Genomic DNA, 24,420 nt, shown 5'->3' with positions numbered 1-24,420 from the left:
CTGTTGAAATAATTGTATACAGATTAAATCACCTGATAATAGGCAGAGGGAATTTAACAGTGTCTACATTGAATATTGTTTATGGTGACCAAATGGGTCATGGATATATGTATGAATTAATTTGTCGTTAGAGTGAGTGAATGAATGGTAGGAACAAGTGTGCGTTAGTCCAATTTGAGTATTTGTGAATATATTGATTTTTATGATGATGTACTATATAATATGTGATTACATTGTTTTATGATTGAAATAATAAAAAGAAAGAAACATTTGGATTGAGACATTTATTGGTATATATAAAACGATAAATGCATATGATCTGTTATCCTCTATCCTATGGGTCCACTATTGTTGTTGTTTGAAGTACTACTCAAACAGTCTGCCACAAAAGGCATGAATTGCCATTTGCAAATGTTGGCCACTTTTTCATTGATACCCGAGACAATTTTATGCCCCAGTTCGACCCTGGGTGTCGGAAGTTATTTGCTATTTTTATTAGGCAGGGTATGAAACTTTTATTTTTGACAAGAGATGTGTAAATAAATACTGCCATATTGCATTTAAACCATATTTAGTATATAGCTCATGTTTTCATTTGAAAATGTTTGGTACTTACATTTTTGCCGTGTCTTTCTAGCATTGTATTGAAGTTCACTGTGTTTAATCTCCTAACGTGAGGGTTGCACAGCATGAGTATTATGGATGACGGCGAGTGATCAAAGGAAGCTCTGTGAGGGGCTACTTGCTGTTTAACATGCCGTTATATATGGAAATTGCTGTGAAAACAAAAGGAAGTTTACTTCCTTGAGTGGGCGGGCCCACGCCAGGCACGCTTTGACGGCAACATAGCACACAGAACTTTAACTGTTTCAGTTCCGTGTGCCGTGATGAATTGAACTGAATGCGGGGAGTGTATTTTTATGGGTGGCGGCGGTAACTAGAATCAATTAAATTCCAGGCTATAATTACGGCGACGCGTTGAGGTAAGCTCCACTTACATTTTTGCTGGCTTTATTCAATCTGCAGGCTATGCCAGTTTGTATAGCCCTCAGATTGACCAATCTGGTTAATGTAAACCCAGAGACGTCTTTATGGGAGGGCAACAAGGGCACTTGCCCCGGGCCCCCACCTTGTAGGGGGCCCCAAGGAGGAGTCTGAATAAAAAAAAAAAGTCAGTTTGCCTAAATCGACAAAATTAAGTATCCCACATCAGGATTTTCTATGGTGTGTTGCTAAGGCTAACCCTATTTTCTGTCTGTTGTTGACAAGTACATTTTGTTCAGATCTTTTCATCCTGGAATGCTATGTTCACTGTGGTATACATAGTTTGTGTGGCACAACAAATGTAGCATTCTCAACTTCCTTTGGGTATTATATTGATCATGTGCAATAGCCAAAGTTGAAATACATATTGCTACAGTTGGGTGTCCCGATGGTTCAGAGGATAGCTCAGTGTGTTAAGCACTCATTGCAGAGATATGCGTTCACATGCAAGATTACAATACCAAATTCCAGCAAGGCCGACTCAGCGTTTCCAATGTATGAAGTTGTTAAGCCTGCATGTAAATGTACATTGTTCTATAGCACCCCATGTGTTATCATCACCAATGTACCTCCACTAGATAGTGGTTGCTATAGAAACTAACATACCATCAATATGGTGATGGTCTAGAAATTGGTTTGTTTAGATGGGGAGTTGTAAAACCTAGGCAGGCCCCTCCAATGATGACAATAAAGTGTTAGAGGTGTTTAAGTATCCGAATTCCAGACTGTGCAACCAAAGCGTTCATGCTTGGATCCTGGTTTTGCCAGAAGACGATACAGTGATCCCGGACAAATCTTATATCACTGACAGTACTGCACTGCCTTCTATGAAAAGGTTTTTTTCTCACATACTGGTGGCATTGTTTGGCCAATTACCTGATCTTTCCTATCATGTAGGCCATTTGTGTGGAAGGAGTTCTAGACAGAAGAGAGCAGACCAGATATTGCAGGCTTCTTACCAGCATATTTTAAGGTTTGCTTATGTGACAACAAAACGGTTTTTCTGCATATTTTTAAATACCATTGCACAAGCCCGTGTTTGGGGTGTATTTAAAGCTTTACAATACAAAAGAGAAACCTATTTGAAATCTTTTAAGATCACATCCGTTAGTATGCTGGTATTTATATACTTTCCTTGATGATGGAGACAATGAAGCTAGCATCATTCCCATTTTGATTATGTTTCTATAACGTTTTGTTCTTTAAATGTTTATATTGGGTTATGTGATTTTCAAATTTTCCAATTCAGTTCTGTAAATACTAGAAAATAAATTGGTAAGACCAGAAATTGTGGTTACGAATCCCAGGTTCACCTCTTCATCATTGTGTGATCCTGGGTATCTCATTTAATCTTGTATTTCCTCACTTTTGCAAGTCCCTAAACCTTTCAAAATTGTTAGCCCTTCAGAGTGATTTCGTTCTCAGAGTACTATCTTTAAAAAAGACTCATTCATGGCTTCACTGACTATATATAGTGTTGCTTGCGCTATAATGATAGTGAGAATTGATATATTGCACACCAGAGCCACCTGTTTCTTTGCTCTCGAACGGCGACACTGCTTGAAAACCATGTCCCACTACGAATCTCAGTTTGTCTGGATACAGAGACCTTCCTGGTATCTTCAAATCGTCATCCACTCTCTATGCTATGGTATGGTATGTGTAGTTTGATCCTTGCTTCCCATTGTTCCACTGTATCCATGCTTGAGCACTTTTGCTGTCTCTGAGGCAGCTAATCTCAGACTATTCTGGATTAATTGTACCTTTGTCATAAAATCTGTGCCCTGCAGGTATGCTATGTCCAGTATACCTTCCACATGGCTGCTATTGATTAAATGTTTGCTGTACCTATGCTTGAACACAAGTACCCTCGCGTAGATGTTGCCCTTGAAATGCTACTTGTTAATCACTCTGATTACAACATGAATGAAGAGTGTAAGGTATCTGAAAGGAGGTTTACCATGCTTATTTTGATCTCTGCGAGACAGCATATCAAGCTATGGGTTGTTATCGTGAGACGGGATGGGGCGCACTAGATATTCTATATCCCTTAATTCCTTTGATCTGTCCCGGGCCCCAAAATTCTCAAGATGGCCCTGTGTAAACCCCACTAGGGTGTTTTAATTTCGAATATAAGTTAAAAGGCAATTTGATAATCGAGTATGCTCAGTGCTGAATTTGTAAAAAGAATATATGTGACTCAAATATTTTTTTATGGGTGGACAGCTCCTGCCCATGTTGCCATCACCTACTGGTCCTCGCTATAATGTTAAACATATGGCATTTGTGGTTGGAATTGCAACTCCCACTGGCTCCTAGGGGTGACAAATGCACTATGCATCCAGAGGTGGACTAGCCTATAGAAACTCTTGAAATGTCCCTGTAGGCCTCTGGCACCCTGGGCCTCTTTTGTGTGGTTACCTATTTTATTTTGAAATGTTCCCATAGGAAAAGGGTTGGGCTTTCTGAAAATGTGTAATATAGGGCCACTTTGAACATTATTTCCAGGGCCTGTTTTGGTTCCCAGTCCACTCGTGTATGTATGGCAGATGTGTGGTTTAAAAATACCAGTGAATATAACTTCACATTCTAGTTGGGCTGTGTTTCCTTTGAGCTGTCTCGAATTAAGCGCCCCTGCTATCTGCACCACGCATAAACATTCCAGTTTTTGTTAGTTTTTAACACAGTTTTGATTGGTTTGGCATTTTCAGAGCACTTTTAACCACCTCGTTTGTCCCTCCACTGAGGGATGTCAGTCTTCCTGTGGCACCTCACTATGTGAGTCTTCACAGTTTTGCTTTAAATAAATTAGCCTGTTAGGCATAAACCCTTTGATCAACAGGTTTTTCAGGCAAACACCTGTTTCAAAGATTTCTGTCAAGTATACAGCATTTTGTAACATTTTAGCATCCTAAATATTGCTTTTTGCACTTAGCACGTTATAAATGCTAGGGAGTTTTTATTACTTGTTTTCATTTTTTTTAAATTCATATGCTTTTATATTGTGCGATGGGAATAATTTTTGTATTTTGCCTAGTGTATGCCTTTGTTATTGTACATCAGACCTCCACTCTGGCACTTTATAACTCCCTTGAGGATTTATGTATGGTAATTACGTGTTCTTGCATTCCCATTTGATTTGTATATGAGCTATTCAGTGTATACATTTTTAGTATTCATCTACATGCGGAAAGGACGATGCACTCGTCTTAGTTTAATGTATGTATAAACGCACCACGTCTGTGGACACATGCAGCAGGCATGGCTCCCCATCAATGCACTCTAGAATGCAGCTATGGTTATGTCGAATTCGATCTAGCTGCTCACATAGTTTACAGTACTGAAACCCCTGACATGCCTCAACACCTCTGCCATTAGTATACAGTGACAAACTACGACAAATTCGGTCTAGCTGGACATACATCGAGACTCCTGCACTACACTCTGGGGCTCATTACAAGTGTGGCGGTCCACAAACAAGGGTGCCGGTAAGCTTACCGGAACCCTTGTTTTCGGATCGCCACACTACGAGTCTGCCTGACGGGGCCGCTGGGCCTGACAGTCTGACCCTGCTGGGTGCATTTGCCCCAGTAGGCAGAGTCGTCACGGAAGTACCGGCACCGTTAGCAACAGTGCCAGTGCTTCCATCTCCCCATTCCCATGGGAATGGGGACTTACAAAATCCGGCATCTGACTTCCCGCGCCGCCGGGACTTGTAATGTCCCGGTGGCACAGGGAAGTTAGACGCCGGATTCAGTATTACAGGGTTGGTGGCAACGTGCCGGTCGCACCAGCGGGTTACCGCCAACCTCGTTATGTGGCCCTAAGGCAATACAAATGGGAAAATGGCACTATATAAATGGCGACTACCCCACTATACAATACAATACATCTCAAACCCAGACATCCACACCACTTTTTCTTTCAATTATTGGTGTGAAAATAATCTATTATTGAGGCAGTAAGCCCCTCAACGGCAGGCCATTACCGCCCAAGGTAATGCCCCAGGGGCCCATAGTTACAGGCCCGAGCGTAGCGGGGTACTTATTGCCATTAGTACCCCGGCCCTTTAGGCCGGGATACTAATGTTTTTTTTTTCCCGGCTGTGAGACGCGTTACGTTTCGCAGCTGGGAAAGAAAGTTACAAAAAGTAAAGTCCGTAGTCCATTTTCTGTTTCCGTGGCGGCCATAGTAAACAAAGAAAATGACCGCCATGGAAGGGGAGATGGAGGACTCGTAGTCCCATCTCCCTTTCCATGGTCGCCTGAAAAAAAAGTGTACCCCGTGCACGTTGCACGCAAGTGCATCCATGGGATTACACTGTGGTATGGCTTGGAAACAAGCCAATCCACATGCAGTGTATCCCGTGGATTTGCCGTGCTGGGTACTAATGAATCTTAAAATGGTGAAACAGAAGGCTTGCGAATAATCAAGGACTGGTGTAGGGTCCACTGCCAAAAAGAAGCCTAAAGTGTCTAGAAACACCGAAGGATGTCCAGCCATAAAGAAAGTAGATGGCGGGACTAGCAGCGGGCTGTGAGAAGTAAACTACCTGACAATAGCAAGTTTCCTTAAAAAACCTGCAATAAAGACACGGCAGAATTAATCCCAGATGATCTAGAAGCCATTCTCCAAAAGGTTCAGTACATTATGGGTAAGGTGCTTGATGCAGCTACTGTTACTAGGCAAGATAATAGGGTCCAATAGGGGGCTTGGTTAGCAGGCAAGCTATCTATATAATGCCTGGCAATCCCATGTTCGACTCTGCCCAAACACAAACACAAAGACAAACAGGAGACAAATCCAGAATGCATTTTTGGTAAACGACTAACCATCATGGAAAGCCAGATCTTAAATATTTATGAGAGTTTGACCAGATTAGAATCCAAGATAGATTCACTTTTGGGGGCTTCAAAAAGTATAGGTCAGGGTAGCAATCATCTCACTTCTCTAATGTCTGAAGGAATCACACAGCCGGCCAAGGTCTGGCTAGGTCCTCGAGAAGCCAGTTATGACATTGCGAAGAGCCACAAATACTGGGGGCTCTGTAGGAACTGTGAAGTCCAGCTGTGAGGCCAGGCCTCAACTGGCAGAATCTACTATACATGGCCTTAGAAGGGGAAGTGGTGCAGGGAAAATGGAGAAGGTGAAGGAGGGAGCAAAGGAGCTTAACATGAGATGCACACTTAAATTGGGCACGTCGAGCCGACGTCATTCGCCCAAGATTATAGATTTCATAAGCTCAGCATCAGCATTAAGCATATAGATCAGGGCACCTGCCAGATGGAGGGAGGGGTGCTCAACTGAGGGATGGAGGACTGCCAGGTAAATTGCACTGTGATTTCGGGCATCTAGACAGGCTGCACTTATCAACCCAGGCAGCTCCCCTGGTCATCGGTATGGTGAATGTTCCGACTTTACTGACCCTCAGGGAGGAAGAAACTAATTGCCTTATGAACAAAGTTAGCTACTCCTTAAGGAACATGTGTGGGGTCTCTTTATTAAGGGGGAGAGCTCTCCCAATGGCAAGACACTCCTCTTGGGTGGGAAAGGATGAGCAATGTTTCTGGGTGATTGCATAACTATTACCCTAAATAATCCAACAAAGGTTTTAGAGATACTGTGTAAGGGTTTTCACAGTCAAATGGTCCACTCCAAATTCATTTTCTCCCTCTGGGCTTTTTTTTACAGGCCCACCATAGTCAAAGGGATTATGGCTACTGACTGGTTATGTTCTTCCGAGACCTTGTCTGGCCAACATCCAAGAGGTTGGAGGAACAGCATCCCCAGTGCCCCTGTTATGAACAGGTTTGAGTGCCTGCAGCGCATGGAAGATATCGATTGACCAGCGGGTCCCCCCGGATGGGGGTCACACAACCCACAGACCTAATTTTGGAAACTGTGGGGGAAATCGATGTTTCTCTGGAGGTAGGAGAGACTTTTGGGGCCCCAAAGACACATTCATTTAAGAGTATTGATGAGGAATCCCGCAAGGTGTGGCAGAAGGGCTGGTAAGGGGTGAAGATTCTGGTTTGGAATATAGCGGGTTTATCTAGCAAACTAAAGGATGGAGCCTTGGGGGAGTTTATAAATGATTATCAAGTCATCATGTTCCAGTGGACTTGGGCATCTGAGCATTTACATTTGACGGATGTCAGCTTTTCATTGCTCCAGCAATCAGGTCCAGCTTGAAAAGTTGAGCTCCTGGTGGAGTAGCTATAGCTACTTATTTCTCCATCACTCTGTGTTGGGATGTTCAACAAGATGGGCATTCAAATGGAAATATACTTTCTGTGACAGCCAGAATTCCAGGTGCGAACACACTCAGGTTGGTAAATTTCTAAAATAACAAAAACAGAGAGTCAATGGGCCTCATTACAACCCAGGCGTTAAGAGGTTAACGGCGCCGTAAAAGGTGTCGGCGCCGTTAAACCCATAACGCCTGATTACGAGGTTCCTTTGCGGGTTGCACTTCAACGCCTGCTTTTAGCAGGCATTAAAAAACCAACCCGCAAAGGGACCTAGGAGCTAATTACGGCACCGTAATTTACGGTGCCGTAATTAGCTCCTTCCCCATTCCCATTGAGCCCTATGGGCCAAAAATGGGAATGGGGAAGAGGCCATGGTGAATGGGGAATTACCGCCCCGGCAACCTTGGAACGGGGCGGTAATTCCGCCATTCACCATGGCGGACCCCGGCATGGACCATGGTGCTAATAGCACCATGGTTTAGCGCCGGGGTCGTAATGAGGCCCAATGAAATTTCTATTCAAATCAGTACAAAATTAAGATAGGGTGCTCCGATGGTAAGCAGACAGAGTCGGAGCTGTCCACCAAGACTGTGGTATTAAATAGGTTAGTTCTTATGACTTGCCTAGACCCTACGTCTTGTTGGGGGCAGATGTTTTAGGTCCCATCACAGGAAAGAGGTTCATACTATGTAAATTGAACTAGGCCATGGTGCGACTGGGTTAGATGCGATGTTACAACTAAATATGTGTACAATGTAGTTAGAAAAATTGAAATGAGTGTTACTTTGTGTTTTAGTTGGATACATTTTAGAGTCACAGTAGTCAGCAACAGGAGTAGCAGTAGCATGGATACAATGTACTGTGCAATTTACAATTTGCAGCACGGAGAATGGTTATAGGTGAAAGGATCGAATGAAAAAGATCGAATGACAAAAGGTTCAAGTCAAAAGGACCGAAAAAAAGGGTCAAATGTTTTTTTTTGGGGCAGGGGGCCCCCAAACACCCGTTTTTGGTGTAAAAACATATATTACATGGACGCAGTAGCGTCCATGTAGTTATGGTTAAGTTGGTGTTTCCATAGGTAGAGCACTTTTTGGGTGGCTTATAACTTCTCTCCCCCTGGACGAATCCTCACAGACTTTGCAAAAAAAGTATATGGCCCACTCTGAATTTTTTTGCAAAGTTTGGTGAGGATTCGTCCAGGGGGGGAAAAGTTATAGGGGGGGGTCCCAAAACTTTTGTTTTTTCCCATAGACTGAATTGGAAAAAATTTGCGCACGGCTACAGCCCGAACCGCTGGATGGATTTACACCAAATTTGCGGCAGGAGCGGCGGCCTGGTCCCGAAAGTGTGCTTTTGCAAATTTGGGGTAAATCCGTCCAGTAGTTTTTTTTTAAAATGACCAAAATGTAAGGCAAAAAAATGAGTGATATCTGTGTTCGCTTCGCAGACGGACTTCCCTGTTCGCTCCGCGGACAGCACCCTGATTGGCCCAGCGGCTTGAGTCATGTCTGCGGACATGCAACGTGTTCGCTGATTGGGCGGCGTGGTGCGTGATGCGCGTCAGATTTTCTGTGGCGCCCGCCATCTTGTATTCGCCGTCGACCGCGTATAGCGCAGTGAAACGTGGATAAAAAATTGTATTTAGTGCCGTGTGTTGGTGTGTAAGAGTGTTTGGGGATGGTGGGGGAGTATGAGATAGGTTCAATGTTTTGTTTTTTTATGTGCTAGACGTTTTTGTTGTGTTCGATTTGTCCGTGGAGAACACGGCTGTTCTGACATTTTGTAAATAAACTAAATGGTGGGGTGTTTAGAGGACGGAGTACGTGTCATTTTTGTTCGCAAGGAAGGTAAAAATGAGCTATCAACACTTGCGGTGTACTTAATTGTTCGTAAATACACAAACTGGGGGTGTCCTCAGGACGCTGTCCGTATTATAATCTGTCTAGTTGAATGTGTTCTAAGAACACTCGCGGTGTCCCGAAATGGTTGCAATTACACAAAATGGGGGTGTTCTGAGAACGTTGTTTGTATTGTTCGTTGTCAGGGTGAAAGTGTTTTAAGACCACTCCTTTTGTCCGTTAATAATACAATTTCCTATGGGCGTCAACCGACTTTTTGTCCACTAAAGAAGCGATAAATCCGGCTGGTGTGCGCCGACATTATGTGATAATCCTATGACTGGCGCTATTGACCTGGCTGACTTGCTTTTGCGACACTAAATCATATCTCCCGCCCCTAAGCCTGATATTGTCAAAGCATTCATATTCCCCGCCTCTCTCTGTGACGTTACAGGGTGCGTCATCAAACGCACCCAGTCGTCTCCAGTCCTAAGTGACTTTACACAGAACCCGGAAGACAACACATATTATGTCACAACACAGCGCGCCACAATTCGGAATATGAAACAGTGATTTAAAAGCAAACAGCAAGATTGTAAATTTTGTAAAGTACATTTATTTGACATCAAATGTTTAGAGAATATTCAGCAATTTGCATTTGTCTTTGTTGTCGATCTGCAAAAGTTCATGTTGAGGCACGCGATGTTCCTTTGCGGTACAGAGGGTGTTAGATCAGCTTACAACTCAGTGCGCCACAATTCGGAATATGAAACTGTGGTTTAAAAGTAAACAGCAGGATTGTACATTTGGTAAAGTACATTTATTTCACATGAAATGTTTAGTGAATATTCAGCGATTTGCTATTGTCTCTGCTGTCGATCAGCAAAAGTTTATTTTGAGCCACGCGTTGTTCCTTTGCGGTAGATAGGCTGTTGCTTTATGATAAAAGCAGTAAATGGTCGCTCTGATAATCAGAAGGTGGCTCCAACAACGAGCCATTAGACCACCCTATTGGTTGGTATGTTGTTTGTAGCCGCTAGTACTGCGTAAGGGCATATTGGTCCTTGGCGATTTTCCAATAAAATGGTTGGGGTCATGAAGTTGCATATTTGGACCTGCACCTGGCAGTTGAAGACCCCATCCGGTGGAGTCTGTAAATCGTGACATGGGCAAAATGGGGCCACATACCTGTTTTAAAAAACATAAATTAGTCTCACCAGCCGATCTTCATTAAAAATCATCATTTTATTTATTAGGGCGTGAAACTATTTGCTATCGAAGATAGTGCAACGGAGTATGTTAATAATAAAATAATAATATTTTCCCATTCATATAGTGCTAAGAACCGTGAGGTATCTAAGCGGTGCTTATTATTACCCACGGTGTGTGGTGCTCATTTATCGACCACGGAAGGATGAAAGGCTGAGTTTGGCCTTGCCGGGATTCAAACTTGCGTTAGCAAGCTGTGCACGGATGTCAAAGCAAGCGTTGTACTAGCTGTGCCACTTGACAGGCTACAGTGAAGTGGCACAGCGAGTAGAGTGCTTGACCGCCTATAGACCGGTTAAATTATTTCTATTAACCCACCCTGTGTCGTCTGCCTTTTTCAGAGCCCTCTAAACGACAGGGGATCAATTTGGCGGTGATGTTGCTTGGTAGTAAACATTATGCCATTTTGAACGCACAAGTTCAACTTGAGCGGTCTTTAATGCTACACTATTGTAATTATATTTGGTATAAAATAATCTAAAGGGTTACTTACAGTACAATTGCAATTTCCATTGTCTACGAGTAGTGCAGTCCCAAAATATGACTCTGCGTGTGCGAACGATCTTTCGCATAGTGATATAATATATAAAAGTGGTTTCGTTTCAGAAATTTCATCCTTATCTTCTCTTACGTTTTAGCAACACTCCTTCAAGAGAAGTCTTTCATCACAATCTCTGTCTGTCAAGGTCAAAACACAATACAACCTTATAGTCCGCTTTGTGAGCCTCTCCGGGGCCCGAGAAAAAAATGGAAGCAGCTGACCTTCACTGTGAACGAGCATGAATTCTTACTTTGCAACATTCTGTGTAAAGCCATCTGTGAGAAGTTGGTTTTTGCACGCCATGTTTGTATATTGTTTGCGTGATATTAAAAAAAGTTTGTTTAAGGGACGTTATGGTTCTAAGTACAGCCGAAAGACCCCTGAAAATCGGAAGTTATGGTAAACTATGAAAAATAACTCGCGCCACCACCGTGCACTGCTAAGACTAACACCCAGGACATCAAAGATGACATCGCAAATGTCATTGATGAAATCATTGATGACATCACATGTGTATGTACTTTTCATGGAATTTGTGTACTAGGGATTTTTATTATAATGTTGCGAAAAAAGTGTCAAGGATATTGTAATAAATATCATACCGTTAATAGTGCTTTGAAAGATGCATTGATATAAATAGCATTGTATTATGGGATTCTATCTAGTATACTGAGCTACTAATGGAGAAACATAGCATTGTGTGCAGAGTACAAGATGAAAGTATAATATTTGTAATGTTAATATGTTGAATAATGAAATGATAATTGTCCTGAAATGTTTGAAAATTCACAAAATGGGGGTGTTCTGAGGACGTTATTCGTATTGTGTGATTGCTTAGCTGTATGCAATGAGGGAATGGCACAGAGAGTAAAGTGGACGCCGTCCGCGGACACCGCGGCTGTTCGTGGACAGGGCGTGCTGCATCCGGGTTTTTCCAGGAAATCCAACATGGAAAGAAGACTGTACGGATCAGCCAATCAGATGTCGAGGTTGTGGATTTGTGTTGAAAGAGACTGTGTGTGGTGAAGATGGCAGAAGTAGAGAAAGTCAGGGTGTTGGTGCTTGGAGATATGTTTGTGCATGGTTTATAACAGTACGCTCAATGCAGGCATGTTGCAAAGAACTTTGATGTGAAAGGAGTGGAGGTGGTTTGAAGCACTGTGCCTGATTGCAATGTACAGGGAATTGTACAAGTTTGTGAGGGTATGGCCACGATGAACAGTCCGCATGTGGTAGTTTTGCACTATGGTGCTTTCCATTTGGGCAACGTCAGTGCCCCTACTTTGTTGGCTGATTTGGAACGCTTGGTTCAAGCCATAATGAAGATCCTTCCAAATGCGAAAGTAATGTTTTCTGGATTACTACCTAGGGCAATATGGGACAATAGTTCCGTTTTTTGTCCTCAGCAAAACATTGCTAGGTGTGTCATCAACCGAGGCATGTGTGCCTTCATGCTTAGAGCTGGTATGTTCTTCTGTAGTAATGAGAATATTGATGCCAGTAATGCTGTTAATTTTAAAGAAGATGGCATCTCTTTATCTTTTACGGGAAATGCCTTTCTATTTTGGAATGTAAGGGTTGCTTTGGAGAAGGTTATGTGAAGATTTTAGGAGTAAAGTAAGAAAAAAAAACAAGAAAAAAAATACAAAATAACAGGTGTCTGTCAAGCATCTGTAAAAAAAAACAAAAAAAACCGCTCTTTTGAGAGCCAACTTCAAAGGGGAAATGGGGCACACTATTTAAATTTACATTCACCACGCTCAGATTTTCGATATGTCCGCGGACATGGCGGTAGTCCGCGGACATGAAAATCACTACGAGGGGGTTAGTATGTTCTATGTTACATGTATATGAAGTCAGGGATATTATGGTTAAGTTGTGCTACTAAAAACCTATGAAATTCAGTAAAAAACTTTGTTAAAGGGACGTTATGGTTAAGTTGCGCTACTAAAAACCTATGAAATTCAGTGAAAAAACTTAGTTAAAGGGAAGTTATGGTTCAAAGTAAAACCAAAAAACCCCTGAAATTCAGCAGTTATGGTAAAATAAGCAACCATAACTCGCGCCACCGTGCACTGCTAACACTAACACCCAGGACATCAAAGATGACATCAAAAATGTCATTGATGACATCACTGATGACATCACATGTCTGGCTCCCCCTTTTTTTCCTTTACTGACATATCTAGGCCGCATTGTTTTGCTCAGTAACAGTCAAGGGGCCTCATTACAACCCTGGCGCTAAGGGATTACCGGTACCGGTAAGGGTACCGGTACCGGTAATCCCTTAGCGCCTGATTACAAGGTCCCTTTGCGGGTTCCCAACTTAACGGCTGGTTTTCCCAGCCGTAAAGGATTGGAAACGCAAAGGGACCTTGGTGCTAATTACGGTACCTTCACAGTACGCAAAACTCTAATAAGAAAGCAGTTATCTTTTCACTATTCAACATGGCAAGATTATGAATATTGCACCTTCATCATGTATGCTGCACACACTGCCTATGTTTCTGCATGAGTAGCTTACTATACTGGATAGAACTTCATAATAGAATGCTATTTATATCAATGCATTGCTTAATGCACTAATTAGCTCATGATATTCATCCCATTGATCCTTGACAGTTTTTGGTCAGCATTATAAGAATCCCTTGTACAGAGTTTTCATGAAAAGTACATACACATGTGATGTCATCAGTGATGTCATCAATGACATTTGTGATGTCATCTTTGATGTCCTGGGTGTTAGTGTTAGCAGTGCACGGTGGCACGAGTTAGGGTTGCTTATCTTACCATAACTGCCGAATTTCAGGGGGTTTTCGGTTTTACTTTGAACCATAACGTCCCTTTAACTACGTTTTTTCACTGAATTTCATAGGTTTTTAGTAGCGCAACTTAACCATAACGTCCCTTTAACAAAGTTTTTTCACTGAATATATATATATACATTTTAAAAAGGGCATTCAACCTTTTTTTTCTGTCCTTTTGACTCAAACCTTTTGTCATTCGATCCTTTTCATTTGATCCTTTGACTGGACACCGCAGAGAATAATTTAGTGGGGAGCTTTACCCATGGGATATAGGAGTTCATTCCAGGTTAAACTAACATTTGGGAAATTTAGTGCATTGGGAAATATGGGAGTTATCATTATGGGTACATGGAGACATTGCAGAATGCAATAATCACCTACTTCCAGTATTAGTAGGCTGTAGAGTGCCTGGATACGCAGGGAGTGTTTTTGTCCTGGTTTGGATAGTTGGATGACCGAGGCCATGAAAAGGGGTTGGAAGCAAATTGCATATGGGCAGTTGTGATGCCATCACAATGGGCTGAAGGCAAAAACAGACTGATAAGTCATTTGTTAGGTTTTTATGGCTATATTTGGTTCTGAGATACAAAAAATAATTTCCCTCAGAGCACAAATGCTTGTTTTTTTGATGACCAGAAAGGTCGAGTTACATGGAGGGTTAAAATGAGAGCTGATGGTTTATGAGTTTTCAGGAAATAAGTAGAATGTATGCCAAAGGCTGCATTACTTGGGATGGCAGTCACACATAGAATTACGTGAAAGAATGCGGGGAACAATAATATGGGATGCCAGAGCAAATTGGAGAATAAGGATTTACTGCTGCTTAAAAGCAATACATATTTATTTCTCTCGCTCCCCTTGCCTTAAAGTGTTTATGGAAAGCCTTGCACAATCACCATTTGGGTTAATGGGTTTTTGTCACATGGTCTGAATAATAAATTGAGTTATTTATGAATGATAAATATATTATGTGGAGTATGTCATAACTCACTATTAAAGAAAATCACAGGTCAAAGGGGTTGTACTTTGCAAAGGTATCCAGTGGGGTTTTAGAGTTAGGTGGATTCAATTACTTTGTATTAGAGTTAGCCCAATGATTACTTGGGGGATCACTTTGTAACAAAATATTTGTGATTGTGTAAATTGTCTAACTGGGTATATAAACTGAAACTTTGTTGTTGTTCTGAGAGAATCGGGTTTGTTTTCAGGTCCAAGTAACTGACTAGCCGCTCCCGATCATTAGCAAAGAATAAACTTGTTTTTCTTAATTTATTCTGTCAGAGCTGTTTTTTCGTTTTGGATTTTAGAGTCACTTCCTTACATTTGGTGGCTGCCACTTGATTTCCAGGCTTTTCTATTGTTGGTCAACCTGCTACACACTCGGATGCACACTTATATGTGGATTGTTTGGTTTGTGTGCACAGCAAATGGCCTGCAGGCACCAATTTAATTGAAGTCCTGTCTGCTCACTCAGCTGGAAGCGCCACAGTCCAGTCTTCCAGGTTTGTTTTAAAGGGCACCTCTTCAGAAAACTTCAGAGGACATCTATTTTATGTGAGTGCACTCTGGCCACAAAAATGAAGGGGGAAGAGGGAAAAAAAGTTATTTTTTAATGTCTTTGATTGTGCAAAGGGGTTGTGGAGTCAGAGCGGTTGAATTTTGTTTTGCGTCAGGAATTTAATTGAATTCAATGAAAGTGAGAGATTTCACTTATGACTGTGATGGTATGATGAATTGTTATATGTCATAAGGCTTTTTTTCCCACATTTTAGTTTGTTTATAATTTTGGTAGTCAAACTAGTGTAAGGGGATCTTCCTGTAATCAGGGACAGGCAGTATTGTTGTCAAAATACTGTACTAGTGATGAAAAGAGAGAGAAGACATCATTGTAGTGAAAAAAATCATCCTCCTTTGTTCTCGAGTGAAGGAGATATATTGATGAGGGACCATGGTAATTGTGTTTTATTGATATTATGCTGTCTGTTGTGTAAGAATGGTTAATGTGGATTAGTGATAGGTTCAGTGTGGTGATTGTAGTGTGAGTAAGAACGAGGCCAGTGAATATTGAAGGGTTTAAAGGTTGGGTAAAAAATTGACTTTGTGGGGGGATTGTAGTATTTATTTGGTGTGCCGCAGGATCAGCTTTTGTGAACGTTTTATTTTTAATAAAATTGAGGTTGCACAGGAGTATGGAAACTCTTCTAGCACATATGAGCCAGTCATTTTGGAGAGATAAGGAAAAGATTTTGAAGTGGACACCCCGAGCCCTCCGGGTGTGTGGCGCCTTGATATAAGTATTAAAATAAATAAGTAAATACATAAGTATTACAGAGAATAGGTAATGGAAACTAAAAGGCAGGATGTTTTTACCTTGGTCCGAAGAGGGCATGCATGACAGGAGCATTTTGAGGAACGCGTACACCTATTTAGTTGGCAAAATATAAGGGGAAGGAATTGGAAAATATGGGTCATGTTTCAGTGATCATTTTTTGGCTTTTTTAAAATTATTACAAACCGTTAGTATTAGTACCATTAAATGATGAAGGAGAAAAGGCTATTATGAAAACAGGCCCATTGCTCGAAACATTTACTCATGTATGCGTACACAATAGGGGCATAGGAACAAGCCCCTGCGTCATCCCTGGAACAGCGTACAGCCCCCCCGGCAAATTGCGTGAAAATCCATTTCAGACGAGACACGCGCCTAGTTTCCACACGACTTGGCTGGGGTGTGTCCGGGGTACACGATGAGTTTCCATGCGATTTGGCTCGGGTGGGTCTGGGGTATGCAATGAGTTTCCACATGCTTTGGCTGGGGTGCGTCCGGGGTACGCAATGAGTTTCCACGCGACTTGGCTGGGGTGCGTCCGGGGTACGCAATGTGTTTCCACGCAACGTTGCTGTGGTGCATCCGGGGTACGCAATGAGTTTCCACACGATTTGGCTGGGGTGCATCCGGGGTACGCAATGAGTTCCCACATGACTTGGCTGGGGTGACTCTGGGGTACGCAATAAGTTTGCATGCGACTTGGCTGGGGTGCGTCTGGACTACACAATGAGCTTCCACGTGACTTGGCTGGGGTACGTCCAGATTACGCAATGAGTTTCCTCATGACTTGGCTGGGGTGCGAACGGGGTACGCAATGAGTTTTCATGTGATTTGGCTGGGCTACGTCCGGGGTACGCAATGAGTTTCCATCCGATTTGGCTGGGGTGCATCCGGGGTACGCAATGAGTTAACACGCGACTTTGCAGGGGTGCATCCGGGGTCCGCACTGAGTACCCACGTGATCACTCCACCCACACCCCAGCCAAAGCTCGTGGAAAGTCAGCGTGTACCACGCGAAACATGCACAAATCCCCTGGAAGATGACCCCTCCTCACGGGACAGGCACATCCCAGCCCCATCACCCGTGCCCACTCCCCACAGGCAGCCCACACCACATGGGACCCCCATCATCTGTGATCACACCCCACAGTCAGCCCACAACACATGGGACCCCCCCAACACGCGTGACCACCCAGCAGTCAGCCCACACCACATGGGCTCCCCCATCACCTGTGACGACAGCCTGCAGTCAGGCCCCGCCTCATGTCCCACCACTACCACCAGTGATGGTAACCTGCAGGCAGGCCCCGCCTCATGTCCCCCCACCACCACCAGTGAGGGCAACCTGGAGACAGTCCCTGCTTCATGCACCCCACCTCAACACTAGTGACAGCAACCTGCAGGCAGGCCCCGCCTCATGTCCCCAACCCCAACACCAGTGACGACTACCTGCAGGCAGGGCCCCCCTCATATCCCACCACCAGTGACGACATCCTGCAGGCAGGCCCCGTCTCATGGGACACCCCCCACCCCAGAACACTTCGGACCAATATACATTCCTGCAGCACATGCCAAATCAAATGCCACCACACGCTACACACTCCTGGTGCACCTCAACACTGATCCATTGTTCATGCTCCCCAGTACATGCCCCATGGCATCGGAATTCCAAAATCCCACATGCATGCATGTGTGCACACACATGAACAACACTGGCCAACAGCAGGGATACAGAACTGAATCAAGGAAGAGTGAAACATGTACTAAACCATCTACACCAGACACCACTTCGATTTCAACGGTTAAAAATATATTTCAAAATCTGTATTAAAGTCATACTCAGTATAAACAGCATATAAAACCAGCATGAATTAAATAAAAAAACAAAAGAATGTGAAAACGGAAATAAATTGGATGTTAAAAATGAAAAACTCAAACATGTGGTCCATGTCCATTAACGTAAGTCCAAATAAAAACACAAATGAAAAGAAAACCATTCGTCCATGGTGAACTAAAAATGATCCTGGAAAAATCCAACTATTTATTAACAACCAGGGTCCATTGTCCCAAAACATGTCTTAAAATCCTAAAAAATACCATTAAAAAAGAACTATGTACACAATGTGGAGCAAAGTCCAGGAACTCCAAAAAAAGTAAAAAATTAATTAAACCTACACCTAAAGAACTATATACAAAGGCAGCAGGGTAGTCCTTCGACTCACCATGTCCCCTCAAAGTCTCGTCCAGGGCATCATCTAACACTGCGTTGACCTCCCCTAGGCGGGCCTCAGCTCTCCCCTCGAGGGCTTGCAGGGACTCAAGCATGCTCCTCTCGAACTCCCTCGAGGAATTCTGCCCGCCTCTCTGCTCGACGCAGTGTATTCTCCACCCTTGCCATGGTGAGTCTAGCCCCCCCGTGCTCGCTGCCGCTTTGCTCCAATTTGCTGGCCCAAACGCTCCAACACGGAAGACATTGTTGTAAGGTCCATGTTTGCCTCCTGCCTGATGGCCAGTACCTGCCCCACTGCTGTTGAAAGCCCGAGTCCTGTTGCCTCCTACCCTGGGCCTGCCACTGCCAAATTACCCAGTGCCTGTGCCCCACGGACAGCCTCCGGGATGATGAAGGCCAACGGGGGTGTCGTACGCATGCCCTTCTCCTTGCTGCCTGCTCTTCCTCCATTGCCATAGCTCCAGTTGCTGTAGTGACCACATCTGCTGATTCTACCTCAACTCCTGACTCTAGCAGGGATGTGATCTCGACCAGACTGGCAGCCGGGGTTGGGACAGATACACAGGGGGTACTGGTGGTATTTGTGCCGAAAGACGGCAGGGAGGACGACTGGTGGGGTCACATAAGTGGCCAGCGCATGGACCCATTGCAAGACCAGGAACTGTGCTAGTCAGTTCAAGAGACGACAGGCCTCATCGTGATGACATGCAAGCCCCCGATTGGAAGGCTACACCTCATCACGGATGTTGCCTGTATGCCTCGTGATACCGGCTAGCAACGGTTCCACCTGGTCCCGAATAGCTTCATCTGCAGGTATTGGTGTATCAGTTTGCGTGGATACATACGCCACCTGCGGATGGGTCCGGCCTGAGACATGTCTGTAGGTGCATACTCATGCAGTCGCAGGCCCAGGGGCAGGAATAAGCACAGGCTCCTCCACAGCTACCTGCACTGCCTTGGCCCCTGAGTCTGGACTGCATCAGTCACACCTATGTCATCACCCACACCGGGCCCAATGGACTGGGCTGATGTTGCCTCCTCCTCCTCCTCCTGTTCCCACACCAACCTGGATGCCTCCCCACCGTCTTCCGCAATGCCTTGCCCCTGTGCGTGCTCATCTGTCACTCCCACTGCTGAGGAGTCGTCCATCACCTTCGCCCTCTTGGACCTACCCTCAGCAGCTACAACCGTTGACTCTGACGCGGCACCAGCCATCTCACTCCTGGAAGATGACAGTACCTGGGAGGACGACTGGGCCTTGAGTCTGTGTCTGGTGGAGGCATCCATGCTGCCTTGCTCCACAGCGCCTTCTCCGCCCTCTTCCTCCATCGGCCCTGTGGATAGGGAGACATTGAACACAAGCATCAGGGTACTGAACATATGTATGGTCGTCACAAAGCAAATGTGCACGAGTGGCACAGTTAAATGTCACAACCATCATCATCCTCCACAACACACAGGCCAGTGCAATTAACAAACATGCACATTCATGTACGTTATGCGCAACAGACAATCACATCCATGTACAAGACACTATCAGCACATCATATTTGTGGATTCACCTCACATGCATCATGGGACAAACACATCTCATTCACACACCACCGGACAGTCATGCTTCAGGCCATGGAGCATTCACGTCAGTGAGCACTTGAGGAAAACTTTGCAGCATGAGTCAATCACACATTTAAATGCTCTTGGGTCATACATCCATGAGTGTTGGCCATTCACACACTCACTTCCCTGACACATGTACATGTACACCATGCATGCCCATGATGTTTGTAAAAGCATTCATGTGTAACACCTCTCACATGCCCCAGTACAGACACATGTATGCAGACATGTGCAGGTCGCTACATGCTTGGGCACATTACACATTGCAACCCAAACAACATTGCTGTCACACATGTCTGAATGGACTCACATTCAGCACTGCCTGGCACAGACACCTATGCAAGAGGCGAGCCAGACATGAGGCCAAGGTGCACAGTCCAACCATACCTCAACATGCATATGCACCATGGTGTCCAAGAACACATAAACACTTACCAGTAGACTCCAGACTGAGATCCATCTCAATGACCTGGGCGTACAGCGCTGGGTAGAATCTCTCCAGGACCCGATAGTTGTCGTTGGTCAACCGGCCCTGGTTCTCAATAGCCTTGAGGAAGCGCCGGGCCTTGTTGACGGTCCTGGCCTTGAAGTCCTTCCAGTGCTTGTGGACATGTGTGTAGTGCAGGGTGCCACCCCCTCCGTGTTGATGGCACCCATGATGTCCGCCCAGATATTCCTCCGTCCTTCCTTGCCGACTTGCAATGGTCCATGGAAGAGGGCCTCATAATGCCCCACGACTTGCTCCACCAGGATGCCAACTTCCCTGGCTGAGAAGCTGACAGCCCTCTGCCTCACTGCCGGGGCAGCTGTGGGTGGGCATGTGGTCCTGGGGCTGGGCTGTGGAGTGGTGGTATGGCACGTCGGGAGTCTTCAGGATCAGCAGATGTGATCACAGTGAGAGCTCTGGCAATGGCTGTACAGCAGGCACCAAATTGCAGGGCACATGGGCATCAGGCACACACAGTGGGCAGGCAGCAGCAGATGGCTCGTAGGAGGCACCTCGGGGAACTTGTCGGCAGGTAAATTGTCTGGTAGGTAGGAGCGTGAGTCTTCTGAGTCACTTGCGTGGCCAGCCACATGCGGAAACAGTGCGTTAGCTTGAAATCAGAGGAAAGACCCTAAGCGCATAACTTACGTGACACGCGCTGAACATTGGGCGTTGCGTTCAGGATCGGGATAAAGTAGTGCGTAGGAGAGCGTCACACGCTTGCCGAGTTACAGCTGATGGACGTGTGGACTTAGTGATCTCTTCACTACGTCCGAGCCTCTTCTTTAGGTGGGGGTTTGACTCTGCGCACACGTGTTTGTACTTTTGAGGCTGACAGTGAGTTGCATATGCATTTTGCAATCTGTGGGTGCCCCTGTGTGTCGCGTAACACCTTAGTTAACATTACTGTAGCTTACGTGTCCTTCGCGTATGTATTTTTTGTGTTGCTGGGTGCCACAGCATACTGCAACAGAAGGAAAACACTATGCACACCTATTAAAGTTGTGTTCTGAGTAAGGGAGTATGTTAGGTTATGTTGATTAATAATATAGATCTCTATGTAATTAGAGGTGCAGGGGAGAAAATCGCAACCTTGACATCTAGGTTGGAAATATTACAGAAAACAGAAAAAGTGTTCCAAGATTAGGAACTCCCGTCCCCTGCACACTTTCAATTGTCTGAATCAATCAAACCAGTAATTTGTGTGTGGTATATGTTAAGCATGGTAATGCCCCTATGGGGAAGGCGGCTACCATTACCATATTCCACAATTCTTATTGAAAATTCAACAATTTCTGATACTAATTCGACTATACAATTCAATTTGTACACAAAAGAAATTTCATATGACAGTTTTTACGAAACAAAAAACGCAGTGTACTGCGTTAGGTTTTCTCTTTACACGTGGGCTGCCGAGGGGTTGCATACACATTTCTTTCATATTTGGGGTGCCTGTGCGTTACGCGGCCTGTTTATTTTTTCCCCAGGGGTTAGATTGAGCCTTGCTGGGACACACTGGTATGTTTGACATCATGTACACTGCCCCCTCACTCAAAGTGCCCAGGACAATCGATAGCTGCACCTCCCATTGCACCAATCCATCTGTGCCATGACTGGGAGGGCAACTAGTGGAAAGGGAGGCAAAGGTGGCGGAGGTGTACGGACCTGTGCAGGGAGAGCTATGCCCCCCCCCACCCAAGGAAGCTGCAGCAACCACCACCCAGCCATGCTCCCCGGCCGGTCCACGGAGACACAGGGGGTCGATGCTATCCGTGCATCGAAAGGGAAGGGACATGTTTGTTTGTTTACATGGAGCACAAACATGCCTACAGCACCTGGCATTCCCAGGCCGTCTCCCATGCAGGTATTAACTCAGCCTGACACTGCTTAGCTTCCGAGATCAGACAGGATTGGTCACATTGTGTGTGTTGTGGCCATAGGATCTGGGCCTTGTGAGTTTTGTACCTTTAAGCATCTGGTCGGCTAGACAATGCAGTTTTGAAAGACAATTGAGAAATGGCTCACTTCCTGAACATCGAGCACAAAAAAGCCTACAGCACCTGGTATTCCCAGGCGGGCTCCCATCCAGGTACTAACTAGGCCCAACACTGCTTCGATTCTGTGATCAGCCAAGATCGGGCACATTCAGTGTGGTGTGGACGTAGGGTCTGGGCATTGTGAGTTTTGAACCTTTAAGCATCTAGTCGGCTAGACCATACAGTTTTGAAAGACAATTGAGAAATGGCTCACTTCCTGAACATGGGGCACAAAAAGCCTACACCACCTGGTATTACCAGGCGGACTCCCACCCATGTACTAACTAGGCCTGACACTGTTTAGCTTCTGAGATTAGACAAGATCTGGTGCATTCAGTGTGGTGTGGCTTCAGGCCCTGGCCCTCCTGAGTTTTGTACTGTTAAGCATCTAGTCGGCTAGACCAGGCAGTTTTTAAAGACAATTGAGAAATGGCTCACTTCCTGAACATGGAGCACAAAAAAGCCTACAGCACCTGGTATTCCCAGGCGGTCTCCCAACCAGGTACTAACTAGGCCTGACACTGCTTAGCTTTCAAGATCAGACGAAATCGGGCACATTCAGTGTGGCCGTAGGCTCTGGGCTTTGAGAGTTTCGTATCTTTAAGTATTTAGTCAGCTAGACCATGCAGTTTTGAAAGACAATTGAGCAATGGCTCACCTCCTGAACATGGGGCACAAAAAAAGCCTACAGCACCTTGTATTCCGAGGCGGTCTCACATACAGGTACCAACTAGCCCTAACACTGCTTAGCTTTGAGGTCAGACGAGATCTGGCACATTCAGTGTGGTGTGGCCATAGGCTCTGGTCCTAGTGAGTTTTGTACTGTAAAGCATCTAGTCGGGTAGACCATGCAGTTTTGAAAGACAATTAAGAAATGGCTCACTTCCTGAACATGGAGCACAAAAAAGCCTACTCCACATGGTATAGATGGAAGGTCACCCAGGTATTGCAAAAAATGAAGCTAACATTAAGAGACAATTCTGGTGTCATGACCGCAGCCTCCAAGGAGTCAGGTTTAGCCCAACTGCCTCAGAAGCTGGGTCACAACTTCATTTCCAGGCACCCATCGGCTCCCATAGGGGCCTTATGGACCTTGTCCTGGCGCCAGTGGCACCAGGCTCATAAGGGGACCCAGTCCCGGCACAGGACGTGCCGGGCTCATGATGTAAGGAATGGTGCTTGGGTGGACCTACCTGCTGCAGACCATGCTGCTTACTCACCTGCAGGATGAAATCCTCATCCATCCATGGCTGGAACTACTTTACCTTCTGGGTGTGGCCAGCACCACTCCCTGGGACTGGATACTGGAACTATTCTGGAAGCTGGGACTTCTTACCTGGGCGAGGCTGCTGTGGAAGGAGACACCTAAGCACTCCAGTAAGCTATTTAAACCACGCCCGATCAGAGCAACGTGCTTCGCGTTATTCTGCAATAGCAGCAGGACGCTCACCGTGTCAGCTCCAGAGAATCTTCAACTTCTGCATCTGGGGAAGAGAAATCCGCAATCTTACCTTCTGAAATACCAACTTCGTCTTCAGCAGCATCTGAAAAGGGAAAAGAACACCAGGTTAGCACGAGATAAAAACCAGCGCAGCACTTACCCAGTCCATCGGTGCATCTCAAGCCACGGGCTGCAGCTTTCCATTTTTCCGGCACCCTGTGGAAGCAAAGACATTGGTTAGTAAACCTCCGTGAAACTTTCCTTACCTGCGCTGCATTCTTCTCGCCTCCGCCGACGCTGCTACTCGCATCTGCAAAACAAAAGGACATCATTAAGAAATACAAAACTCCATCTATATGCACGTGTTTTGGGCAGCGCTCATCTTTCTCACTCCTCGGCGCATTCCTCGACATCCATTTTTCTACCCAGCTGCTTCTGCGACCTGAAAAAGGAAAAGAGACATTAAGAAGTGCTTTTAACTTCGAATTGGCATTTTCTACTTACTTGCCTGCAATACCTTCGCCATT

General features: G+C 45.0%; 2 pseudogenes; both read right to left on the bottom strand.

The window, feature by feature from the left end:
• Positions 1-22,464: 22,464 nt before the first annotated feature.
• LOC138459869 (5S ribosomal RNA) lies at positions 22,465-22,583 on the bottom strand (annotated as a pseudogene).
• A 330-nt stretch (positions 22,584-22,913) lies between these two features.
• Positions 22,914-23,027, bottom strand: LOC138459494 (5S ribosomal RNA; annotated as a pseudogene).
• Between the last annotated feature and the right edge of the window lie 1,393 nt (positions 23,028-24,420).

This window comes from Ambystoma mexicanum, chromosome 4p (assembly GCF_040938575.1).
Source record: "Ambystoma mexicanum isolate Mex_15411 chromosome 4p, UKY_AmexF1_1, whole genome shotgun sequence".
Lineage (NCBI taxonomy): Eukaryota > Metazoa > Chordata > Amphibia > Caudata > Ambystomatidae > Ambystoma > Ambystoma mexicanum.
Note: the sequence above shows the minus strand (reverse complement) of the source record. Positions and strands in the feature narration are given on the sequence as shown.